The following is a 24,987-nucleotide window of genomic DNA, read 5'->3' on the forward strand; positions in this document are numbered from 1 at the left end:
TTAAAAGAGCATTTTTCCCTGAAAATATTTGGCTGTAAAAAGTATTCTTTAATACAAAAATTAACCACTTTACTTCTTTTCTAAACCTTTTATCCATTTTTAAAAACCTTTATTGAATTGCAGTATGTATACATTCATGTCCACCTATCATCATTTTACAACTCAATGAATTTTCTCAAACTAAACGTAGTATGGAACTAGCATTGAAATCCAGAAATAGATGATTACCAACATTTCCAAAGCCCTCATATGCCTTTTAGTCACTATTTCTCACACTCAAGATAATTTCTTTCCTGATTTCTAATCCCACTGTTTAGTTTTGTCGGTTTTATACATGAAGAGGTAAGTTCATAGCCTTTTATAATTAATTTATTTCAACTGATCTTGTGTTTACAATCTTCACCCATGTTGTTGCATGTGGTTTTTGATTGTTATTCTCATTGCTATATACTACTGTTATGGAAATATACCACAATTTATTTATCCATTCCAGTGTTGATAGATATAGTTAATAAGTATCCTTTGCAGTTTAGGGCTATTATAAACAGTGATGCTGTAAACATTTTAGTACCTGTAATTTGGTAAAGCTATCTAGGTATTAGCTATACACCAAAAATGGAATCCATGAGTTTTGTGTCTGTATTTTTAGCTTTAGTTGATACTTCAAATAGCTTTCTGAAATATTAATACAAATTTACACCTGACATCAGCAGCATTTCAGGGTTCAAGTAGCACTCTCTTCTTCCCAAAATTAGTCATTGCCTGCTTTTGTTTCATCTATTCTAAAGAGTATGTAGTAGTATCATATTGTTTTTAATTTTCATTTTTATTTTGCTTAATGGAGTTGAGCATTAAAAAAACACATGTCTATTGGCCATTTGGATTTCATCCAGTGTGAACTGTCTATTCAACTATTTTATTACTTTTCTATTGTATCTTTTTTTTTTTGTCATTGATACACACAGTTGTGACATACTCTGAACTGGTAAATTGTGCCATATATGCATTGCACATGTCTTCTCTCTTCATGGATTATGTTTTCATTATCAAAGTGGTGACTTTTATTTCTACCCACTTTTAATAATCAGCTTAATTACTCTTTTTTCATAAATTTTCTCTTAGGTGAATCAGCTCACTCTGATCTTCCATTTCACTGATTTTCCAGTAACTGCAATCTTCAATATAGCACAAAAGCCTTATTTTTCCACAGGGCTATAAGCAGCTAATTATAGAGTTGGGTATATAATATATGATTATTAAACATTTGATAAAAATAAATGACCTTTGGACTATAGGTATAAATTGACAGTTCCCAAAGTGGTGTCCCTTCTATCAATGCCAGTAAATGAAAAAAAGAAAATGGGTTTAATATAATCCTGGTTAATTGTCAATTCTGGCAGGTAGAATATTTGATTTAAACTTATTTCAAAGTACCTTTTTTATCTTCTCCTCTATAGTGGCTGAATGAAGACAAAATATTAATGATTCTTTTATTCCAGAAAATAAATGTTTTAAAATTTGATGTAAAAACATTAATAAAACAAGAATGTTTGTGTATCCATTCTTTAAGTTACTCCGCTCACATTTGCTTAAATTTTGGGACCAGATGGTCATGACTGGATAACAACATTTTGATGTGAACATAGCAAGAATTAACAGCAAATACTTTTAAAGGGTTAAAAGTTAACATTCACATTTGTGTTAGGCTGCTCTCATCTTTAAGAGCTGTTAATAATGTCTCGTTATTACAAAGTCAAAACATCTCAGTCCAGATTGCAGGACTGTAGGACATTGGTTAACTTGGTGATGCCACAGGGCACCATAGAAGTAGGCAACATGTTTTGTCATGCCCAAGTGAAAGGCAAACTTTCACAAAGTTCTATGCTAATTATACTCTCCAATAAAATACTGTATTTCACAACCCCTTCAAGGATGGTTCTTTACATTCACCCATATGAGCAAATGCCATCACTGGGGCAAAGTGATGTCAGGAAAGACATAAGTAAGGAGTTAACAAATGCAGCATTACCTGTTCTCCTTCACTCCAGTTTGAAGAGTCAAAGATGTTTGTCATCTGAGTCCGAAATTCAGCAGTCTCACCTCCCTGAGAATACAGAAATTACTTTGATTGCATAAAGTTTGGAAGTACTATTTCACAACAGCCAAATCACACAGGGAAGTTGAGGACAATCTAACAAACATGACGACACAGGATGAAATTACCTATTAAAAAGGCACTATTTAAATAAAAGCAAATGAAAGAGCTATAGCAAATATGGCAATCTTGAATATAAGACTTGAAACACGGTTCTCACTGTAGCTCATCCCAATTCCAACACCCCTTCCAAATACAACTTTTGCATTAAAAACATTCACAACTTAGAGTGACTGAGCTCTTGCTACTCCACTTTTGTATAATCAGTGTTTCTCAGTGTATTCACAGAATTATGCAACCATAACCACAGTTTAATTTTAAAATATTTTTATCACCCCGTAAAGAAACCTCAATGAAACTAAATTCTCATCCACCTACTCCTAGCTCAAATCAACCAGTACTCCTAGCCCAAATCAACCAGTAATTTATTTTTGTTCTTTAGCAATTTGCCTCATTTGGCCATATCTCATAAATGAAATAATAAAATACATAGTTTCCACTCAATCTTAATACATATTTTAATTTTCAAAAACAAATCTTAATTTTTCCTTATTCTTATTTCCAGTTATTATAGATAGGTCTTTATAAAATAGCACCACACAATATAACTCTAGAACATTTTTTAAAAGAAACAGTGCTAGATATTGTAATTTATTATTTTCTTAATATAAATTATTGTTCATTTCAATCGCTCATATTTTCCTCAGTTTGAGATGTCTCTACAGTATTTTAAGCAATGATTTCTTCTACCTTCACTCCTTGAAAATGATCAGTTATTAGGTAATAAAATATAGAATTTATTGACTTTCTGACTTTGTCTCTAATTGGTTGTAGAAGCTGGTGTGAATACCTACCTTCAAGAACTCTGAATCCTGAATTAATACTCAATAAGTATGGGGAGAATAATACATTTTACTCACCATATTCACCTGAGGTATTATAAGAAGGAAATTACAAAGGGAAAAACAAAGGTTTGTAAAAGTATTTTGAAAAAAATAGGCCGGGCCCGGTGGCTCACGCCGGTAATCCCAGCACTCTGGGAAGCCGAGGCGGGCGGATCACGAGGTCAGCAGATCGAGACCATCCTGTCTAACAAGATGAAACCCCGTCTCTACTAAAAATACAAAAAATTAGCCGGCCTCGTGGTGTGCGCCTGTAGTCCCAGCTACTCAGAAGGCTGAGGCAGGAGAATGGCGTCAACCCGGGAAGCGGAACTTGCAGTGAGCCAAGATTGCGCCACTGCAGTCCAGCCTGGGCAACAGAGCGAGACTCTGTCTCAAAAAAATATAAAAATAAATAAAATAAAATACATACATACATACATACATACATACATACATACATAAATACATAAATAAATAAATGGTTGCAGTCAGAGTTGCTGCAGCTTACATTTCTTAGGACTTTGATTAAAGTCAAAAAATATTTGAAAGGAGCACATATATGGCAAGTTTAATTTAAAAGTAAGAGCAAGACAATAATCTGAGAACAGGTTTGACTGATTCCTTTCCCTGCTCAGACATTGCCTACAACTGTGGTCTTCAGTGGATATACATATTTTTGTATTGCTGTGAAGCTAATTAAAAAATTAATTAAAACAATGTCATTCATTATCTCCTGATCATTACTCTAAGAGTAAAACCCAAAGGTTTTGACCAGCTTGCCAAAATTTACATATGCAAACTCAAACTCCCATTCTCCAACATGTACCTGATCTACAAAAACCAAAATATTTCTCAGTGTCCTCAAACAAATTAAGATACTTCATGTCTTCATGCCTTTATTTTTTTAAGGTTCATACACCTATTTAATGCCAGAAAATGTCAAACATTTAATTTCTTTATTTAGTCCTCAGAAGAACACTTCTACACAGTTGATTTTTAATAGTTTTGTTAAGGTGTAATTGATACACAAAAAAACTGCATATATTTAACGTGTATAATCTGGTAAATGTGGACATATGCAAACACTATGATACCATCATCAGTAATGGCAATAGACATATACAACACATGCCAAAGTTTTCTTGTGTCTGCCCCTCCGTCTTTTTGTGGTAAGCACACATAACATGAGATCTACCCTCTTAATACATTTTGAAGTGCATAATACCACATTGTTAGCTATGGCACTATATTGTACAACAGATCTCTAGCACTTATTTATGTAGCACAACTGAAACCTTATAACCTACTGAACAACTTCTCATTTTCCATTCCCTGTTGTTTCTATTGCAGAACTTCTTTTTTTTAAAGGTCAAGTAATATTTCATTCTTTGTATGTACCATATTTTCTTTATTCATTAATCTGTGGATAGATGCTTGAGTTGTTTCCACTTCAATAGATGCTTGAGCTGTTATTGCAACTAAAGCTGCAATGAACATTGGAATGCAGATTTTTTTGACTTACTGATTTCAATTCATTTGGATATATGCCCAGAAGTGGAATTGCTGGATTATATGGTAGTCCTATTTTTAATGTTTTGAGGAGACTTCATACTGTTTTCTCTAATGACTATACCAATTTACATTCCTGCCAACAGTGTACAAAGGTTCCAATTTTGTCATATCCTCACCGACACTTGTTTTCTTTTGATTTTTTAAATGAAAGCCAACATAACAAGTGTGAGGTGATATTTCATTGTACTTTTGATTTTCATTTGATAATGAGGTTGAGTGAGCGTCTTTTCTTACAGCTGTTGGTCACTTGTACGTCTTCTTTGAAAAAAAAAAGGTCTCTTCAAGTCCTTTGCCCATTTAAAAATTGGGTTATTATTTAATTGTTGAGTTACATTTTTATAAAATAAAAAAAAATCCTAAAATTCATATGAAACCAGAAAAGACCAAAAATAGCCTACACAATCTTGAGAGAGAAGAACAAAGCTGGAGTCATCCCACTTCCTGATTTCAAAATGTATTATGAGGCCCCAGTAATTAAAACCCTATAGCACTGACACAAAGACAAACACAAAAGCCAATAGAGCAGACTAGACAGCCCATAAATAAATCCATTCATACATTATCAGTTGAATCCATGATGGAGATATTAGTCTCTTCAACAAATGGCGTTGGGAAAACTGGGTATCCACATGCAGAAGGCAACTGGAACCTTGTCTTACATCATACAGAAAAATCAACTTTAAATGGATTTAAGACATAAACATAAAGTCTGAAACTACAAAACTACCAGATGAAAACACAAGGGGAAAATCTTTTTGACACTGATCTTGGCAATGATTTATTGACTAAGATACCAAAAGCAGAGGCAACAAAAACATAAATAGCCAAGTGAGACTGTATCACACTAAAAATGTTCTTCACGATAAAAGGAATAATCAACAGAATGAAAAGACAATCTAAAGAATGAGAGAAAATACTTGAAAATCATGTATCTGATAAAGGGTTGATTTATAAAAAATACAAGGAGGATCTACACTCAAGTAGACAAATAACCCAATTTTCATGACTTTTATTGCACATGCTATTTTTACTGACTAGCTCTCCCTACTTGCCTCTGCCTTGTAAATTCTGACAAATACTTTATAACAAAATTCAGATATCATCTTCTTTTTGCAAGGATATACAACTCATTTACTAGCTTTTCTGAATTCCCATATCTCTGTGAGTATTTGACTCATTGGAACACACAGACACACACACACACACACACTCTCTCTCTCACACACACACACACCTTGCATCTTTTCTATTTATCTGAATGTCTATCTTTGTTATTGGATTTGGGAGTTCTCTAATTATAAGATAATAAAACATTCATTTCTTCATTTCTGGTATTTCTGGTATCTTGCGTGGTTCATGGTTCAAATTAAATAAGTTAGATGTATTTTTGTTGACTAAGTTAAGAATGAACCAATGGACAGAAATCCTTTCTGATAATACATAAACCATCTTTAGATATACTTTAAATATGTATTAAACATTTTAAAGATTATAGGCAAAAAAATGTGCTTTCTGGTTATGGACTGCTGAAAGAAAGGATTTTTAAAGCTATTTTTCTACTTAAAAATGAGGACAAATACTCAAAATGATGCAACAATCATTAGCAACAACCCAAACACACTGCAGTAGTTCTGACCATGACCAGGTATGAGCCAGAGAATAGCCTGAGAGATGATGCAGCATACTATACACAAAAGCAAATGTCTTGATTTTGGCAGTTTACATCATCCTTCCTTTAGTAGAGTGAGGAGATTTGAGCTTCAGGACAGACCACTATACAATCGAGAGACATCTCTATGGAAACCTAATTCAATCTCAAAACTTGTCAGCGAATATGACACTAAGGGAGAAGCCATAATAAAGTCATTTTTATTATTCATAACTGAACTTTTATGCAAAGGAGATAGCTGGATGTCAAGAGTGGTGAATGAGGGAGGGGAAGCAACAATCACCAGCTCTCAACTCAGAGCGCTTGAGTCTGAAGGGGATTAATAATGAACCATACCAACTCAGCGCTGCTTAAATGCTGAAATCCTATGTCCAGGATATTTGTTAGTATATTTTATATTATGAAAATATATACTTCAATTTTAAAAATGACCAGAAACATAACTTTATATTATATGAAGTATTATATAGCCATTAAATAATTATATTACAGTGATTTTTGTTATGTTATAAAATATGCATTGAAAATTAGATCAAATAAGAAAAAAATGTTTAAAAACTGGAATAAAATATAAGAAAGCTATAATAGTGGATGCCTCTGAGTGTCAGATTGATATTGTATCCTTTCTTTAAGCTGCTCTTATTTTCTAAGGATTTTAAATAATCATGTATTAATTCAAAGATTAAAAAATATGTTAACATTAAAAAACAAGCATAGGGATATCATGTAGCTGCTATATCCTATCTCTGAGATTTGACAAGTAAATGAATCTTTTCAAATTTAAGCAATATGGAAAACTCAAAACATGAAGTATTGCAAGCCCTGTTTCTTCTTCCTTTTTAACTGTTACAAAAAGGTATGATGTTTCTTCTCATCTGCGAAGCATTTTTCTGCCTCTTCTACTCCTCACTCAAACTGCAAAACCCTCCTAAATTTTGACTTAGCTTACTTTACCATGTAATATCATCTGTAATCTTTAATCTCTTTTGTTTACTACTGTATCTGGAGTATATACAATAGTACCTGGCATATAGAATGCATAATTCAATAATGGTTGAATGGGATTGTGGCCATTAGTAACAGTTACTTGAGATATACTATTGAAGCAAAGCCTATGTATTATTAATGAACTCAGTATTTCCTGGCATTACTAGTATTTTAAACAATTCTGCCATACTTTAAAAGCTACTAAGTTTTTTATTCTCTTTCTCACAGACTGGTCAACCACCCAGAAGGGCTAATTGGAATGGATATAAGATTATTATTTGGAATGGATATAAGATTATTATTTAGATTGATGGATAATGCTTTGTCACACAATGTGTGATACAATTAGGCACCAGATACCGTGGTTTTCTACGAATTCCAGAATTTGTTAAGTTCACATCAGACTATCTTATTTACAGTCTTCGATGCTCACAAAACATCTTCCATGGCTCTCTAAAAATTTGTTTCAATAGCATAACCCTGAGGCTGTTCAGTGCCATACCTTCAAACCATATACAGTTTTCACATGGAGATTTTACTTTATCTGAAGCTCATATGAATTTTTACATTTAAGCCAAAATATACTAGATATTGTGGACTCTTGATTCACATCATCTTTGTACCTCTTTCACCCAAATTTTTCTGGAAGAACAATGGTCTTGAGGTAGTTGTAAGTATGCTATATTATATAGATGTTGCTATAGCAGATGTCTACTTCTGAAACAAAGCAATGTCATCTGTGTGTGGCTTTGACTTTGATCACAGGCTCCAAACTGACTTGAGAATGGATTCTTACTAGTATCAGTTAAGATTCTTACTAGTGTCAGTTAAAATTTCTATTAGTGTCATTAAGATTAGGTTCCCATGTGTATAAGAGTCCCCAATCACCGCGACTTGAAAACAATAAGGTACAAGTGTATTTCTTACATACAAGTCTTGAGGCAGATGATGGCTTATATGGCAAGTCTGGTCTGTAAAGTCCATAAGGACTAAATTTGTTTTAAATGTTCCTCTTGGCCATTCTTGACATAGTAAGTTCATACTAATGGTTCAAAATGGCAGCCAGAGCTACAGCCATCAAATCAACATTCTAGCCAGTAGTCAGAGTAATGGAAGAAAATTGTTGGCCACAGATATGGGTCTAGCTTTCTTTGCAAAAGGTTTCCAGAAGCTGCTTTTTCATTTCTTTCCTTTTCCAACTTTGTCACACAGGCACACCTAACTTCAAGTTAGAATTTATTTTACATGGTCAGCTACTTAACTAAAAATTAGGTGTTACATTTTTTTTTTGAAGGAAAAATGGCTATCTCTCTGCCAGACTGTCAGAATCATGTGAGTTAAGACTTGGAGTGGGAATGTCCCCTAGAATAAAGATGGGGAATATTATCAGAAGTCAAGGAAATGAGTACAGGGAACAAAACACAGATGTCTAGTTTACTGAAAAATATGAAGTACAAAGAAATATAAATTATGATAAAGGTAGACTAAATGCATTGTTTTGTGGAGCAAGGCAGAAATGGCAAAAAGATGTAAACAGACTTCATGTTGCATAAGCATCTCTATGTGTGGGTATTAACATATTTTTGTACTTGATATTCCATAGCTTGCAGATTACCCCTTACAAAACTTGATAAAGTTAATGTGTTTATAAGAACACAAAGTCACACTGCAGATGGTAGTATATTTAATTACTAACTAGCTTTTATAATATTTTATTTATTTTTGAGTTGATAGATTTCCTGTTGCTATGAAAATATCAGTTTCTCAATTTCTTAAGGTCGAGTAATTTCTTAAAGAGGAGATTAATTTTTCTAAACAAGATGAAAGCAAAGAGATAAAAAGCAGCTGCTATGGTTTCATGATTTAATCGTACAATTCTTAGTTACCTATGCAGAAGGGATAAGTTTCATTTCTATAACAGTATAGGGACACAGGAGAAAAGATTGTGTTGTCCCCCTAAAACAGGAAAGCTCAACTATGGCTTTATCTGCTTACTCACTTTGTAGTTCTGTTCTAGAAAATTTTCTCATGATTTTTTTTCTTCAGAAAAATAATACCTAACTTGATTTCTTATGTTGGAGTTTTATATGTATAAACATTATTCTCTGTAGTAAGACTTCTCAAACGGGGGCAATTTTAACTTCTAGGAGAAATTTGACAAAGTGCAGATAGAAGCCACCAGATGCTACTGATCATTCTACAGTTCACAGGCCAGTCTCTGCTTCTCAACCCCAATAAAAGATTATTTAGCCCAACTGTCAATCCTGCTGAGTTATAAAACCCTGATCTTTAGGAATTTACTTGGAAGGGAGAACATTCCCTATTAGTGCTAAAAAGATACCTCTAAATTCGTATGTGATTTTTAAAATAATACCTTTCTACAACTAAACTTGTCCAACTCTAAACCCTAAACCAAGGGCTCTTAATTAAGCTAAGGTCTCTGCAATGCAAGGGAGTCCATGAATAGGCATCTTACAGTCATAAGCAAAATATTATGTGTGTGTGTGTGTGTGTGTGTGTGTGTGTGTGTATATCTGAATATTTATAAGAGATCAGGTCTATAGCTTTCATCTGAGTCTCTTAAGGTATTTATGACTTCAAAAACCAGCCATTGAATTTATTTACAACCTCAAAGAGTTTTACCATATTAATCACACATTATCTTCCTTCCATTCAGCCAAGCTTCTCTTTCAGGCATTGTTTTCCCACACATACTCTAACCTTACTCATTTAAGGCATATACTATACAGTTAAGCAGATATTTTTCCATAACCTCCTCTTTGTCCTCTTCTCCTATCTTGGGAAATGGCATTACTGTCAGTCCAAGTCACTAGGCCAGAAACAATAATAGGAAATCTTCCTCACCTCCTCATTTGTAACTTCAGTTATTTTTCTGAATAGAAACACATGGTAGAATGTGTTGTCCATTCTACACCCTAAATATAATAATCAAATCCACCCCCTCGTCTCTACCCCTGCTGCCATTTTCTCAGTTCAATATCTCATTTTCTTTTAGTTGAAATATAGCCTTAATAGTTTCCTAACCTGCTCTTCCTGATTCTGTTCATTTCCATTTCATTCTTTACACCACTGGATAGACATCTTTCTAAACTATAACTGTTTTTTTTTTTTTTAGATGGAGTTTCACTCTTGTCACCCAGGCTGGAGTACAATGGCACGTTCTCGGCTCACTGCAACCTCCACCTCTCAGGTTCAAGCAATTCTCCTGCCTCAGCCTCCTGAGTAGCTGGGATTACAGGCACCTGCCAGAACGCCTAATTTTTTTTTTTTTTTTTTTTTTTTTTTTTTTTGTATTTTTAGTAGAGACAGGGTTTCACCATGTTGTCCAGGTTGGTCTCGAACTCCTGACCTCAGGTGATCCACCTACCCTGGTCTCCCAAAGTGCTGGGATTACAGGCGTGAGTCACCATGCCTGGCCTAAACTATAAATCTAACCAGCTTGCTTTCCAGATAAAAACACTAAAGATCTGTCTTCCTGCTGTTACATGTTAACATCCTAACTACAGCAGGGCAATCAGGATCTTATAAATGCAGGTCTAAGCTCCCTCTGGGGCCTTGTCTCCCACTGTAGCTGCTCCCACTGGAGTCTGGGGGCTAACTACATTGATTTCTCGCCATCATCGGATATGTACTTTTTACTCTGTTCCTGTTATGCCTCAGTGATTTTCCCTCCCTTGTTGAAATTCTATTCAGCCTTCATAAGGAAGCTGGGCTTCAAAGTATTTTCCAGTTCCCTGAAGTAGAGTTCATCGTTCTTATATTTCTGCTCAAAAATCATTTGGTACTTTAACATCTTTTCATCTTTGGTTTTCAAGTGCTTTGGGCAGTTCTTGGCACATATGTACATTTTCAATAAATATTTCTGTAACTGGATTAGACAACACTACGGAAATTCTAGACTTTGCTTAATGCTAAGTAATAGAAAATCCATGAATTCATGGGAGGAGTTAAATGAAACAGTTCAATATGAGCTCTAAAAATTAGAGCTTGGATGTTAGTTTCTGAAATGACTGTTATTAAGAGCATAGATAAATAAAGTTCCAAAATAGTTTGAGGAATTTACATGATTTCCTGTTTCATGTATAGAATATGATATCACCTAAATAAAAGAATTTGAGATTTAAAATCATTTATTTCAATACATAGAGATAACAGATATTATTTAAATTTCTCATAGATTATATTTGCATTTGTACTTCATTGCTATTTTTGTTAAAGTCTCTCTCATCACAATTTGCAGACTAGGATCAAAATTAATAATGAATTGTAAAATACATAAGTATCAATATTCTAAAAAGTATTGCTCTGTTTTTATTCTGACCATAATTCTTATTATTGTTGATGAAACTTTTATGCAGTAGTAGGGGTTGTAGAACGTAGGGGTTTACAGACTTAAATTGTATAAACAAAGCAACACTATCCAAAATTTTGTTTAAGATATTATGTGATCTGAATTAAATTCAGGAATCCTAGAGGGCTGGAGGCAATTTGGTGTTGATAAAAACAAACAAACAAACAACAACAACAAAAACAACGAAAACACCTTCTATTACCACAGCTTGGTCCCCAAGCTCTTGGTTCTCATGTAAATAGAAATTAATAGAGGTTAACACCAGGGCAAATAGAAATGTTCAGACTTGATGTAAATAATTTTTAACATCTCATCAAGTATAATAACTTTAAGGCAATGAAAATAACCAAATGAGTTTTATTTTTCAATATATTTATTCAACCTACTTATTGAGTACCATCTATATGTTGAACACTGTGCTTGTTAACATTTATCAATAAGAGGTTAAATATGCATATTGTTTAACTTTTTCTCAAAAGTAATACAAATTTAAAATTGCTATTGTGTTTTATTTTGTATATTTTATTTTAGACTTAAAAATATTTTTGGCCTAAATTTGGTATTTTTTAGCAATTTTGAGCTATCAGACAAGACTTGAATTTCACCTAAGTCCCCACCTGCTCCTTCCTTTTTGCTCACTTTTCCCTATTCTCATTAGTTTTATCCTTTATGGTTTATTATCAAGCATTTCTCCCTATTTTATTATCCAAATCTACATTTGACAGATGAGAATCTGAGAACCAGGAAATTTCAATATCTAGACTAGTCATATAAGTAGGAAGTGAAAAAGCCAGAACTGAAAAGAGGCCTTCTGATTTATTTCATTATACATACCACAGTGTCTTATTATTTTCCTCTGAATCCAATATATGCAGAAGCACACTGAATTCTGGGGATCTATTAAAATCAGTGCTGATTGATAATGCAAAATAAAAAATGTGGAAATCATAGGTGCTATTTGTTTGCATATTGTTCATGGAAGTAAAAGAGGAATTATTAAGTTGACTTTATTAGACTCTATCTGAACCAAAAATGCATTGAGAGCCAAACACTGAAACTATTTTTGGTTTCACCATTATGGAAGTTATTATATTTAATTCTGAACATAGTATGATAGTAGCCCTTCGACAGTGTAGTTTACTTCTTTTGGACATAAAACACTATGTTATTAGATACTATTTGGGAAATATCCTGGCAATGTTAAGATACTTAAAACCTAAAATTAATTGTAAGTTTAATGGCAAAAAAGACTGCTGATCATTCAGTTATTTGTCTAATTTACAAGAATAATAGGGGTTAAGAAAAAGACAGGTGGTAAGGAACTGACCCATTCTCAGGTTAAGTAAAAAATATCATAGATACCTGCCAATTAAACTTGTAGGATGTCTTATTTTGCTCAAGTAAAACAGAACCATTTTAAGAGGTTTTATTAATGTTGCGCTTTCAAGAGCTTTCCAGAAACACCATTCAATTGTAGCTGGAGCAAGACATTTTTCCTATCCTTAATCTTACATTATTCATGTTTGCCTAAAGAGAAAAACATTTGAGAAGAAAAATAAAATTTAAGTTGAATATATTTTATTTTGCTTTATTTCTAATGTCTTTTGAGTACAATGTTTTAAAAAAGGAAGTGGAGAATAGAGACGCCCTCTTACATAGACAACTAGATGTTTTCCCAAGTCCAGTAGCTTCAGTGACTTTAATAACAGAGGAAAATCCCAGATTCCTTTTCCAGAATTTAACGTGATTGTGTTCAGCAGATTAGTAATGGCTGAAGTCAAACTGTTTTTGACTTCTAACCCTGCCTGTGTTTTGGTAGAAGAGAAAAGTTAACCTGATTAAGTTCATAAAATTTCAACCCACAAAATCCAACTTGCTGATTCACGGAAGGCATTTTGTCATCTATTTGAAAGCCAGAGGAAAAAAAGAAATGCTGTTTCATAAAGATGAAAGCAGCATTTGATTGCTTGTCTAATGCATTTAATGGTTGAAAAGCATCAGTGGATATTAGAGAGGGAAGTATTGTTATCACTTGTTTCAAGTAATAAATTAAAAATGGAAATGAAATGGTTTGCCAAGAATGTTTAAACAAGGAGGAGGGAGAAATGTTAGCATTTTAATTCTATTCTGATTGAAGGTACTCTCGTTCCACCATGAAAAAATAATGTCATTCTTCCAGCATGCCTCATTTCCAATAGAACTCAGTAAAATGTGCACATGTTAACATTAGATTCCGCAGGGTTTAATGCAGTTACACAAAGAAGTTTTGCCAGAAGGAGGGAAAAATATCACAGCCATTCATTTCACAGCACTCTCCAATCTGGCTGCAACAGTTTCTGTAAGCAGCACATCAGTGAATAAAAAGGAAATTAAAAGGAGGAGCAGGAAAACAGGGATTTAGGATGAAGGAGTTTTCAAAAACATTTTTGGCTTTAGAGAAAACAGTTCACAATCATTATCATGAATAAAATTACTTCTTAGCTTAGGTTGATGGAAACATTCTGAAAGCAGAGCTTTTTAAAAAAAAAAATAACAAAAAAACACAAAAAAACTATCCTCTGAACACCATTAGTGAGGATCAAGGGGAGCTGGAGAAAACATCCTTGTTTTATATAGCTGAATCCCCCACTTCCTCAAATGATGCAGTAAATGTTCGCATTTCGTGTGCTTTTCCGTGTTCGTGGAATATGACACAGTATTCTAAATTGGGTCTTTTAGCATTTATACTTTAGTACTTTCTATGCTCTGTATTATATTATCCTAAAATAATTAAATAGTAGAGGGTATTTACAACTCTTTGATTGCAAAAATGGCACATGCTGATATTCTTAATAACAGCAAAGGAGAAAGCAAGAGAGTTCGTTTGATTCTAGTTTCATTTCTTGGCATATCTGCCACTGCGACCTCCTTCAGTTGTCAGAGATTGGACTCAGGGTGTATGACGGCTCTCCTATCGAGGTGTGCCAAGTAGCCTTGGGTCCCTTTCAAGAATCAAGCTCTTGGGTAGCTTGTTCAGCATTCCTGTGGAGTTATCTACAAAAATTATATCTGTTGACTGTTTATGTCTCTTTATAAAGGGGAAATAAATGAACATTGCAAATTCATTTGTACCTGTGCTCTCATTTACTTTTGTCACCAACCTTGGGAGGTAGATATTAATGTCTATTCTCTTTGTTGTTGTTGTTTACAGAAAGGAAAACTGAGTCTCAAAAGCTATCTTGTACAGATTCTTAGACCTACTGTGGGATGGAACTTAATTATGAGCTCCAGACTCCAAAAACATCACATCCTACCAGGCACTGTTTTAGAGTTCATCAGTATTTTCTAATTTATACAAAAAGTTCAATGTTAGCCTATAACTAAGGATATACTATAGAATTACACATAATGTAAATAAATAAATAAATGATTTAATTAATATTGCTTAATTCCCATAGAAGGAGTATTGTGTAAGTGATTGGAATTTACACTTAATTATAAGAAGCTGGTGGTAGTCTTAACTAATTTAATTGCTTATTTGTGCCCATAACAGGCAGTAGAAAGGGATTTCTAGAAAACATTTTTCATGATAATATTTTCAACTTGGATCTAAAAGACGTAAAAACATTTTCATTTTACATCATTTACTTCTTTTCTGTGCTAGAATTTGACTTTAATATTTAATCCTAAAATGTATATAATGGTATTACAATTTTTCCAAAAGGCTGACAAAATATCCCAAATTAAGTCTGATCTAGGCTTCTAAAATAAGCTTTTTAACTTTGTTTTACAATACACATATCTTAAAAAGTTACCACATTGTAGTAATCTTAATGACATCCTTCATAAAATATAATTTCCAGCCGGGCGGGCTCAAACCTGTAATCGCAGAGCTCTGGAAAGCTGAGGCAGGGGGATCACGAGGTCAGGAGATCGAGAGCATCCTGACCAATATGGTGAAACCCCATCTCTACTAAAAATACAAAAATTAGTTGGGCGTGGTGGCGGGCGCCTGTAATCCCAGCTACTCAGGAGGCTGAGGCAGGACAATCGCTTGAACCCGGAAGGCGGAAGTTGCGCTGCGCTCCAGCCTGGGTGACAGAGCAAGATCTCAAAAATTATCTATCTATCTATCTGTCTATCTATCTATCTATCATCTATCTATCTATCTATCTATCTATCATTTCCATAATTATTAAATATTATGTTAACATTTATTTCAACTGAATTAAATTGACAAAATGACTTTTTTTTTTCAAACTGATGATATTCTACATGGGCATATCATAGAGAGGAAAATATTCTTTTCTATCCCCTTTCTTAGATTCATGGCTGAAGCTCCTGAAACAAAAGACGTTTAACAAGATTAACAAGATAAAAACATACAAATTTATAAAATATAAATTTTATGTGACATAGAAGCACTTATAAAGAAATAAAGACCAGAAGAAATCGGTAGACCTGGGTATTTTTTATGCTAGTTTTGATGAAAATGGGAATGCTTTTGGAGACGCATGAGTGAATAAACAAATATGATCTAGTGGTAATTAACTAGAGGAAACAGAGCAAAGTCTATTCAGATTCTTCACTGTGATGCTTTGTTCTTCAGAAGTAAGTGCCCCTTTCCTTGGTGTATGGGAGGCATCCCGCACGTAAGGATTTTATCATCTGCTTCAGGGAGATCAGGAGAAGGTCAGAGACACCTTCCTGCCTCTGTGGTTTTCTCAAATTTCTTAAGCTTAAAATACCCAGTATGCCAAGGAGCCATATTTTGGAGTAGCATATTCTCAACCCCATCAACGTACATATGTGAAAAAAAAGATACAATTTCAGATAGTAATAAAAGCAGTTTTTTTTCTTGTGTGCATGCTGATGTTTCATGGACAACAGAGCTTCTATATCTTCATTAATATCTATAGCTAATTTTCTTAGGGAATTTCACCAAATTCGTTTTTCAAGTATTTATATATTGTAGATAGACCTTACAAATTATGTCCTTATTTTAAAGGGAAAAGGTTTCAGGAATTGATAAAAATTCTATTTTTCTAGATAAAATTGTAACAACTTTAACAAGTGGGTATTTGTAATTTACTAATAAAAATATTGATTTAGCATATAAACAGTTCAGGGCATTCTTTCTACTATTGTTCATGTTACCACTTTTCTTTCATGCGCATTGTTCTTCTGTAGTGACTCTTGAATGAAAAAACACCCACAATAAAGCATAATACCAACCTAAAGTGAATGTGTGGTTGGTGTTATTTTGGACCTTAATGTAAGAGTTTGGAGTGGACAGATTAAATCGTCTATTTGGGACAGACTTGCAGGATCAGCTTCGTAAGTATGTGACCAGTACATTTGTACAGGCCCCTGTGCTCAGTGTTCAGAAGTACCCCCCTCCAAAACCACAATCCCTCCATACACACACCCCACCTTCATAACTGGACCCCATGGCACTTGGGGTTTTATTAAGGTCTACAGTCACCATCTTGATGATTTTAATTGTTTTTTCTTTGAATTTGTGTTTTAAAAGTGAAGCCCGATGGCACAATGATGCATGACTAGGAACTCAGCACTTCCCCTTGAGGGTGGTTCCACATGTCCCTGGATGAGTTCCTAGTTACCTATTTTCCCTCCCATATGCTGCTTCCCTCTGTCTCAGTGGGGACCAAACTACTGCTGTCATGAGTTAAAAGGCAGGGCTCCAGGGATTGTGAAGGTCTGTGTTCACTCTGTAAGCATCCCTGTGTCCAGTGGAACAGGCATTAAGTGGTAAATCTAGAGAGACTGGATGAGAAATAAAAAGCTTCTATCCTGCTTTTTCAAACAGAGCCCTGAATTTTATTTTCTTTGGGCCCTGCAAATTTTGTGGCTGGTCCTGGTAATTTGGAACTAATGTTAATGAATATAACTGTCTGAACCCACCAGTTCAGATGAGAAGGGCAATTCTGAAGTGCATGATATTTCAGGGTATCAGGTGCTTACTTTAGAAAATGGCCATCTAATCTTAAAGATTTAAATTGTCATCTCTCTAAGTTGTTGCTTGTCAGGCAGATGTACACTTACTAAATATTCTCAATGTGAGAAGCACTTACTCAAAGTTCATGCAGTATGTCTTGCTGGTGGATGTACAGATTCCTTAGGCAGTGCTTGCACTGCTCTCAGACTCAGGAAAACAGGTGCAGCCATCAGAGAATTACAGTTGCATTTTAGAAAATGTCATATATAATTCATAAGAAATAATTATTTGTGTTAACTTAGAACCACAATGATAGAATTAGTAATATTTTCTTCACATTACAATAATCATTTTCAATGTGATTTACTCAGTATTCATAGTTTGCGAAGCATGAAATGAAAGGTTTTTCTAAAGTAGCTATTTAATCAGACTTAAAGACTACAATGAAGTACATCCATAAATGACTTTTTCTAATTTAATCATAGGTGTTTAATTCTATATATATCCATATAATAACCAAAACAAACTTCTCAAAACTTAGAACTGATACACAGGCAGAATGTAGAACGTGCTAGATGGGTAAAACGGCATCACGTTTTAAAAACTGCACTGAAGTCATTTTCTCTGTCTACCTAGAATGCTTCCCTCAACTTTCTTTTCTCAAACTGGTAATATGCTGCCTACCTGTATTTTTTAAAATTTTTAATTGTTTTAATTTTTACGAGTACATAATAGTTGTATGTATTTAAGTGGTATATGAAATATTTTTATATAAGTGTACAATATGTTATGCTCTAATTATGGTATCTGGACTCACATCACCTAAAACATTTATCATTTTTTTGTGTTGGGAACATTCCAAACCCACTCTAGTTATTTGGAAATATACAATAAATTATTGTTAACTATAGTCACTCTACTGTGCTACCAAACACTAGATCTTATTCTTACAACCTAAGTGAATTTTTGTACCCATTTACCAACCCCTTTTTCCCCCCCATTCCCACTACCCGTACCGGCCTCTGGTAATCATCATTCTACTTTCCACCTTCATAAGATAATTTTTTAAGCTCCCACCTATGAACAAGAACATATGTTTTTGTCTTCCAATGGCTGGAAGACATTATTTCATTTGACATAATGCCCTGCAGTTCCATCCATGTAATTACGAAGGATATCCTTCTACTTTATGGCTGAATAATATTTCATTTTGTATATGTTCCAGTTTTTCTTATCCATTTGTTGGTTAATGGACACATACTTATTTCATATATTGGCTATTGTGAGTAGTGCTGCAATAAACATGGGAGTACAGATATCTCTTAATATACTGAATTTCTTTCTTTTGGATCTATATACCCAGCAATGGAATTGCTGGATCTTGTGGTAGTTCTACTTTTAGTTTTTTGAGGATTCTTCATACTATTTTTCATAATGGCTACACCAATTTACATTCCTACCAACAGTGTATGAGCTTTACTTTATCCACATCTTTGCCAGCATTTGTTATTTTCTCTATTTAATAAAAGCCATTTTTAAATGGAGTGAAATGATACCTCATTGTGGTTTTGATTTGCATTTCTCTGATAATGAGCATATTTTGTATATGCCTGTTGGCAAAGAGACAACCTATAGAATGGGAGAAAATATCTGCAAACTATTCAACTCACAATAATCTATGAGGAACTCAATAACCAGAATACGTTAGGAACTCAAAAAACTCAATAGCAAAAAAAAAAAAAAAAAAAATTCTGATCAAAAAAGGGGAAGACATCTGAGTAGACATTTCTTAAAGAAGAAATAACTGTCTTAAGAGCTAGGTTAAATATAATTTTTATCCATGAAAGCTCTTTGAAATTTTTCCCAGGTCTCAAGGAAATTTTGCTCAACTCTCTCTAATATAGCACATTTTATACTTTTGCTAATTCTTCCTAGAAGAATGACATTTAACATCGTATTCAAAATTCTCTCTTCTCTGAGAATCAAAAAATCATAGGCTCATTATGACCAGGACAGGAGTATCCATGGCACCATCCTGATGGTTCTCAGGTGTTAGGTGTATTTTTATTTTTATTTATTTATTTATTTATTTATTTTTGAGACAGAGTCTCTCTGAGTCACCCAGGCTGGAGTGCAGTGGCCCGATCTCAGTTCAATGCAAGCTCCGCCTCCCGGGTTCACGCCATTCTCCTGCCTCAGCCAGCCTGTAGGTGGGACTACAGGCGCCCGCCACCACGCTCAGCTAATTTTTTGTATTTTTAGTCGAGATGGGGTTTCACCATGTTAGCCAGGATGGTCTCGATCTCCTGACCTGGTGATCCGCCTGCCTCGGCCTCCCAAACTGCTGGGATTACAGAGGTGAGCAACTGCGCCCGCCCTAGGTATATCTTTAAACTATGTAACTAGTTGCAGGCGCTACACAGGCTACTCCACACCTCCCCTGACCACCCTCTGCTATTAGAGGAAACCAGTAACATTTTGATAAGTGCAAATAAAAGGAATCTCTCCCTATGTATAACATCCAGTAGTTGTAGGCTCAACTGAGCAATCTCACATGACTACAGTAGGCCACACTTGCTAATGGCTTCATTAGAAGAATACAAATATCATAAGCAAAGCTTGCCAGTAGTGCAGTATTGGTTATTATTATTATTATTTTTTCCATGAGAGTTTTGACAAGTGTCTAGGGCTACAACCTTTTTCTAACTCTGCGAAGTGTCAAGTGTGAAAGATGAAGACCGTAGGTATGAGAGTTATCCTGACTTACACTTAGGTCCCGAATAGGAATCAGTATCTATTATAACAGCCCATAAGCAAAGAACGTGACCAATTACAAGAATGCCCAGAGTCAAGAAAGCTCATCTCATCATGATGCCTTATTTCAGTGGGAAAGCTTTGACTGCCTTTTATTTTCTTTTCTTGCTATTGATTGTTTAAATGTTCCCTAAGGCAAAGTTAGTAATTTATCTTTTTCTACCAGATTATTTGATTTACTTGTACACATAGACGTCTCTCTGTGTGTGTTTTTTTTTTTTTTTTTTTTTTTTGAGACAGAGTCTCTCTTTGTCACCCAGGCTGGAGTGCAGTGGCGCGATCTCGGCTCACTGCAACCTAGGCCTTCCAGGTTCAAGCAATTCTCCTGCTTCAGCCTCCTGAGTAGCAGGGACTACAGGCGCCTGCTACCACGCCTGGCTAATTTTTGTATTTTTAACATAGGCGGGGTTTTACCATATTAGCCAGACTGGTTTCGAGCTCCTGACCTTGTGATCCGCCCGCCTCGGCCTCCGAAAGTGTTGAGATTACAGATGTGAGCTACTGTGCCTGGCCTAGAAGTCTCTTAAATGCTCTTTTTCCCTGATTTCTAAAGTTATCCATTTGCTTTTTCTTTATGTTTTTCTTCTTATTCTTCCATAGCAATATATATATTTTAGTCATTCTTTTCAAAATAAAAGATGATTTTAAAAATCAGGTTTTTCATTTTTTGTAGCTTTGCTAGTTTTTATTAGTTTTTAAATTTTCATTAGTATTTTATAGTTTATGGAAGATTTTGTTATTTATTTATTTATTTTTGGTTTCTTGAGTTAAATGCATACCTGTTATCTTGAATTTTGTTGTTTTATGAGTCAGAAAATATTGTCTATTTGGTATCTAAATTCCCAAATATTTCTGTTTCTTAATATGAATAGAGGGATAGCAAAACATATTCTTCTTTTCCATAATCATAAAAATTACCCTGGGTTAATGTTCAACTGTTATTTCCATGGAAACCAGATCCTGGTAGATTGTCAGTCATATTACTAGGCAACATTGCCTATAATAAGAATAAATCAGGATGGATAAACTGTATCTGGTTTGGGAGGGCTGATTTTAACAGTCAGGCGAAATAAGACAGATTTTCTTTAACATGATTTTGGTCTCTTAACAGTTACTACTTCTTATAATCCAACAGACACATGACAGACACAGTGTCCTATAGTTTAAAATATTTAAAATTGTATATTTATAATATATATTAAATATTTTAAATTATGTATACATAAATATTTTATAAAATATATTTAAAAGGCTATAACTAATATACAAAAATGTATGTAATTAAAATGTGTAAATACAGATTATAAAGAAGAAAATTATACAAATTTTACCAAAATCCAAATAAATATATAATTATGAGACATGTCTGTTTAGAAAAATTTTTTGTATTACTTTCAGCATTTCCTTAGCTTTGCTTGCTGTCTTTGGCATTTTTAAATCATACTGCCCTTACTGCATAGAAATATTCTCAGTCACTTAAAATGTTACTTATATAAATTAATTAACTTGACGTTTCAGTGATTCAAGACTAAAAATTATCTAGCATCATTCACATTTTGCATATTACATTTGGGCCTTGAAACATTTACAAGAATGAGAAAATGACCCTTGAAGTGCTTGAAAACTTTGACCTATTCCATCCAAAAAGTGAGTAAATCTTATATGGTTTTAAGCCAAGTCATTTCAAACATAATAGAGCAATTAACCCGTTGACATGAAGAATGGGTCGGAAAGCATTTCCATGGAGGGTGCCTGAATTCATTTTTGATTGTGCAAGGTCTTTCTGTTTGTCATTTATTTTTTATTATTTCAATGAGGAATAGACTTATTTAACTTGTGTAACAGTGACAGTATATTACGTCTCTATATTTGAAGTAAACGTGCAAAAAAGAATGTGGAGGTTTCAAAATTTGTGTATTTTATAACCAATAATAATGGAAGTTCATACAATTATTAAATAGGCAAAATTATACATGAAAAGCTATTTGAGGCTTTGTTTAGTGGGCCTCAGATAATGGATCAAATGTGGTATCTCATACCATCCAGTAAGAAGCCTGGATATATGTAACAAATTTTCAAAATTCAGTGATATTTAAATACGTTCCTTTAATATCCAATCTTAGAATCTAATCAGTAGATATAGACTTCTACTGGTTAGATGATTTTTGTTTTCTACTTGTAACGTATGGCCACTGAGGGTTGAGAAGCAAATATCTGCTTGCATAAGATACCTAAAAATTTGGTGGAACAGGAAAAGCCTATAATAATGTTTGCTCACATCTTGAATGTATGGTAATTGAATAAAATGCTCTCTTAATTTAGTAAGAAGGAATGGGTTAGTTTACTCACTTCAATTTACCGTTAAGAAAGCATCTGCAACTGTAGTCATAGTTATTGCTTTCAGCCGGTGTCTTCGCCATGTCTTTACCGAAAATATGGAGCGTAAGTACTTCCCTCCTCCTCATTGTACTTTCCACACTTCTTCCAGGCACGCTCCTCATCAAAAGTTTTCAACATTTTCCATTGCCATTAGCATAAATATCTAGTTTTACATAGTGTAAAAGGACACCTTGTCCTCTGTCAAGCTCTTCAGAAACATGTCTTTTCTCTTTGTAGTTTTATGCTATACAATATTGAAGGTATCACTCTCTCTCTCTCTTGCTTCTATGCCTTTGACCATGCTTGTCCCTCTGCTTGAAATACTCTTATTCATAACTAATAACATTTTATTATTTTTGAAAATTGCAACCTATCCCTTAAATTTCCATTCAAATGCCACCTTTTGTAGGCTCACTACTCCCATGTTCATTTTAAAATATTATATTTATGTATGTCGTGGCACCAATTTTTTACTATGAATGTTTGCTTTTTTAACCTTCAGATACTAATCTCCTTGGAGAGCAAGAAATAAGTTTTTTTGTGTCCATGGATTCTAGAGTAGTATACAATAGGTGATGAATCAACATTTTTAAACAAATAAACATGCAAATAATAGATTGAAGTTTTAATAAACTGTAGCAGCTTATCGAAGGCTGCTGAAGACTCCCATGTTACATAGCCATTAAAAATATAATTGTCACATTTAATTATCGTTGTTTCAAATATGTGAATTATGTACCCACACATTTGTGGAAAGTCGGCTTTGTGTGCTTTTCACACTGTTTTTATTTAATACTAAAACAAAAATATTATTGTAGGACTACTGCTTGTTCATTAATAACAGCTGGAGCGCTGGTTTCCTTTAAATACATAGAGACTTATATTTCTAGATGATACAAAAATGGCACAAATAGAGGCAAGCAATGCTGTTGGGATTGTATAAAGTTTAGGCCAGTTCCATCCAGGCTTTTCCACTTTTCTGTACAGATAAGTTCCTGCATCTTCTTAAGCAACTCCATGAAGAAGATTGTTTTTTACTGCTTCTCTGTCTTTCATGGACACCTTTAGTAATGACTCAGAGTAAGCCCTCGAGTCTCATTGACCTGTGTTCAGTGATTTTTCTGGTTTTAATCTTGGAGACAGGAGAGAGAGTTATTGACTTTTTTTCCTTTTTGATTGTTCATTTAGATCATTTAGTACTAAAACATTGTCATGGTAGTTGGGTAACATAATGAAAATTATCACTTATTAATCTAATAGAATACTGACTAATAATTTTGTCACAGAATGACTAAATTATTTACTCTGCTGCCTATATGTATGTTCGTGTGGCTATATGGGAGAAAACCACATTCTCTTTGGGGGTTTGCCTAACCCCAAATGAAAGGGTTAAAACAGGGGTTTCTCAGATGGACTTTAAGATTTAAAAAAATACACTTAAAGGCATTCCTCTGTCTCTAACTTTTCTAATAATTTATAAATCAATTAATCATTATACTGGGTTTATAGTAATAGCATTCTGAACCTATTGTTGTGAGTGTAAGCATAAATATTCTTTATTACATTCTAACTTAAATAGAAGACCACAGATGCACTCCATATTAAGTGGCGCTAAACATGTCTGATGTTGGCTTGTCAGGGTGATAACTGTGGCATTTCTTTTTGTTTTCCAAAAAAAATGCATTAATTAGAGATATGGATGTAATTTATTTTAATGTACTGTTTTAAAAGTATTACAGATATTCCTAAAGTGAAGAAAGATTAATTCTATGGCTAATTATCTGCTGTATCAAGGAAAAATATCCCTTTTCTAATCTGGTAATAAGTTTAAACTATATAGATTGCAATAAAAATTACATCACTCTTATATTATAAAGTGTTGTGAAATTACACTTTGTGGTTATTATTTCAAATGAAAGATCTACCTTAATGGAAAAGTGTTTCTTAACTATATTGAAAATTTATTATACTTAATGTCAAATTTATCTGAAGTTCTAAGCACTGTTAGGAATAAGGGAAGATCTTTTAATTTAGGTATAATCATACTACTGTACTTAAATTTTGATGACTAGCTTATAAAATAATATATACAATTTAAATGTTTTAATATTTATTTAAATATTTAAATATTTATTTAAAATGTTTAGACATTTAAAATAAAATGCTTGACAATGTAAATAATCAAAAATTATTTTTATTATTAACAGAGGATTGCTT

At 33.6% G+C, this 24,987-nt stretch overlaps 1 protein-coding gene and 1 long non-coding RNA gene across 4 annotated transcripts in view; one reads left to right on the forward strand and one right to left on the reverse strand.

The window, feature by feature from the left end:
* PRR16 (proline rich 16) overlaps nucleotides 1–24,987 on the forward strand; it is a 311,330-nt gene that overhangs the window by 285,024 nt on the left and 1,319 nt on the right. The window contains exon 3 of one of the 3 annotated variants that reach the window (XR_012414583.1): nucleotides 10,404–12,140. The exons of the other annotated variants lie outside the window; for them this stretch is intronic. The gene's annotated coding sequence lies outside the window, so the exon portion shown is untranslated. Of the gene's footprint in view, nucleotides 1–10,403; nucleotides 12,141–24,987 lie in introns of those variants that run through there. 3 annotated transcript variants of the gene reach the window in all.
* The window catches only part of LOC135971407 (uncharacterized), a 99,625-nt gene continuing 76,559 nt past the window's right edge, over nucleotides 1,922–24,987 (reverse strand). Inside the window, exon 3 of the long non-coding RNA XR_010587579.2 lies at nucleotides 1,922–2,104. This is a non-coding gene — a long non-coding RNA (uncharacterized lncRNA). The remainder of the gene's footprint in view (nucleotides 2,105–24,987) is intronic.

This window comes from Macaca fascicularis, chromosome 6 (genome assembly GCF_037993035.2).
Source record: "Macaca fascicularis isolate 582-1 chromosome 6, T2T-MFA8v1.1".
Classification (NCBI taxonomy): Eukaryota; Metazoa; Chordata; class Mammalia; order Primates; family Cercopithecidae; genus Macaca; species Macaca fascicularis.